Raw genomic sequence first — 2,843 nt, forward strand, 5'->3', positions numbered from 1 at the left:
TGTTAGCTACTTTACGGAGCCATTCCAAGTCTTAGGTTGTTTCTCAATTCCTGGAGACCGATCTTGCCAGGCTTCCTTGAAAGAACGAACTCGGAAGGATGCGAGAACACAGAACGCATCCTTGTGAGAATTGAGATGCGCTGTGTTCTTGCTGCTCAGCTGACAATCCCAGCAGGTTATAAGGAGCGAGACAACAGCACACAATGCACAATATATAACACATAACATCACAAACAAATGTCATAATGCTTTTAAAACATTTGTTTCCTTTTATTATTGATAATATTTTCATATTATTTTATAGTTTTTACCTCATATATTTGTGAAAATGATTATAGGCTATGTTACATATTATTTTCCAATGTTAAAATTATTTTTAATATGCCAATAAAAAGTACAACAGGCTTTCTCACTTAAAATTAAGCAAAACAAAACTACAAATGTTTACTTTCACAAGCCGTCATGTATTTGCGAGGCTTGCAGCAGTTAATCGCTTAAGCGAGATTGAGAAGTTTAAAGCTTACAGGCTTCCGTACACCGGCCACCCGCAACGTCTTCTGGGATTTCTAACGGTTCGATTCTCTCAAGTCTGCATCCGATGCATCCTTGATATCAAGAACACATCCGGGCACTTTCATGCGTCCTCTGTACTTGAGTATTGGAATTGAACTTCGACGGTTAATGATGATGTAGAGCGAGAGCACAAGGACGCAAGATTACATAAGAATGCATATTGAGAAACGGCCCTTAGTCTGAGTCAGCGTCTTGTTTCGTCTCGTCTTGTCATTGCCTGATCACCTGTGTCTTTGATCCTTGGCTGTTTTTCTCGTCTTGTTCATTCTCTGCTTGCCCTGATCTTCGCCTGTATCCTGGAGTACTCTTTTGTCTTGCCCTATTTATCACTGTTTGCTGGTACTGACCCCAGCCTGTCTGACTACGCTCTCATAATAAAGCCCGCATATGGATCTGCACGGTTTAAGAATTTTCTCTGGAAACGTATTCAATATTTTAAACAAAGCCTTGTCAAGTATAATTCAAAATAACTTTTTGGAACCTTTTGGAACTAGCCTACTGTGCCTGTCCAATTTCTGTATTTCTGTAATTTAGTAGAGTATTAGCTGAATTTATTATGTACGTATGCTGGTATTAATTAATTTTGTAACAATAATAATAATACATTGAGAATAATATTTTTGTATTTTGCATAGTTTCATATGTTTTTAGGGTTTTTTTTTTTTCTTTTCCCTTGGTTTTTTTCTTTTTCTCCTTGGTTGATATGTTATGGTTTTGGTTCATTCATTTTTCATTTGGTGATGTATTATCATTATTATTATTATTATTATTATGTTGTGTAAAGGTCATGTGACCTTGGATCACCTGGAGGTATAAAGAGTGGCACATTAGTGTTGTTTAATTTGTCTGATGAAGAGCCTGCGTGCTAGAAATGTCACACGCTATGCGAAAGTTTTTTAAATAAATCTTTTATAATTTTGGAGCTTTGGTGTTGCCGACTTTACATTTGATTTTTCTACTTGTTTTGTGGTCGAGCACCCATTTGAGATTGATGTGCTTGCTTTTATTTGCTTTTTGTATTTCTTCCATTGTCCATACCAATAAAGATTTGTTGTCTGACTTGGAGAAAGAGAAAAAAACAATCTTTAGTGGATGCAAACAGCAGAAGGTGCTAATGCAGTATTATAGTTTGAGATGAGTTAAAAAAAAAAAAAAAGTTACCGTCGTAAGCAAGTGTACATGCGCACAGCGCACATCAAATTTTCGGGGTTCCCTGGATATGTGTTATGTCTAATAAAGCTGGAGGATTTTTGTTTAACACTGTGTCGGCTACCGTTTATTATTTTATTATACTCAAATGTTTAGGCAAACGCTCGGTTAGCATAAGTCATAAATTCATAGCGTAAATTCATTATTTACTATAATAAAAGAAAAAACGTATGTTTTTGTCTTCAGTAAGTAGCAATTTTTTAACAAATGTCGCTGTCAGCCGAGTGGGAGTGGTTCGGTATTAATATCAGATTTTGATGGAATTTGCAATATAAGGAAGACTTTGAAGATCTTTCTGTTTTTTATTATAATGTGTGGTAAGTGTGTAATTGTCACGGAATGGCCAGGCTATCCCACCACGTCATCACAAAGAGCACCCTCACCTGAATACTAATCACCTGCACCTGTTCCTCATCACTACAGCCACTTAACCACAGTATAAAAGCACACACCTCAGTACCACTCATCGTCCGGTCTTGTCTCAATGTAGTGGACTATCCTGGCTTTCCTAAGAAACTTACCTGTTATACTTACCTCCTGTTCTCCTCTCCAACGCCTGTCTCCGCCATCATCATCCCCCATCCTCAATGAAGCCATCACTGAGGTGTGTGCTCTCCAGCGATTTCCAAGTATCTGTAAGCAAAGACATTTCCATTAGTTCCACGCTCATCTACAGTCCATTTCAGAAGATCTCCGTACCTACCTTTCACTCAGTTTGCTCTCCAACTCATTCTGTCGAATAAAGTATTTGTGTTTGCATATTAACATCTGTCCCGAGACTACTTCATGACAGTAATTTAATTTGTAAACACTTTCGGTTTCACTTTGAGCATTTCACATTGGATGATGTTCTCTTATTCCTTAAAGCTGCAGTCCGTAACTTTTATTGGTAAAAAACTATCCGAAATCAATATTTGAGCAAGTACATAACCAGCCAGTGTTCAAAACTATCGCCTTACTTTAGCCGGATTGTTTAGCCTTTTCTCACAGCAACTGGAATAATTAAATTTATCAATTTGATGGCGGATTGTAATCCAGAAAGGATTATGTGTTTATGAAAC

Source organism: Onychostoma macrolepis, chromosome 15 (genome assembly GCF_012432095.1).
Source record: "Onychostoma macrolepis isolate SWU-2019 chromosome 15, ASM1243209v1, whole genome shotgun sequence".
Taxonomy (NCBI): Eukaryota; Metazoa; Chordata; class Actinopteri; order Cypriniformes; family Cyprinidae; genus Onychostoma; species Onychostoma macrolepis.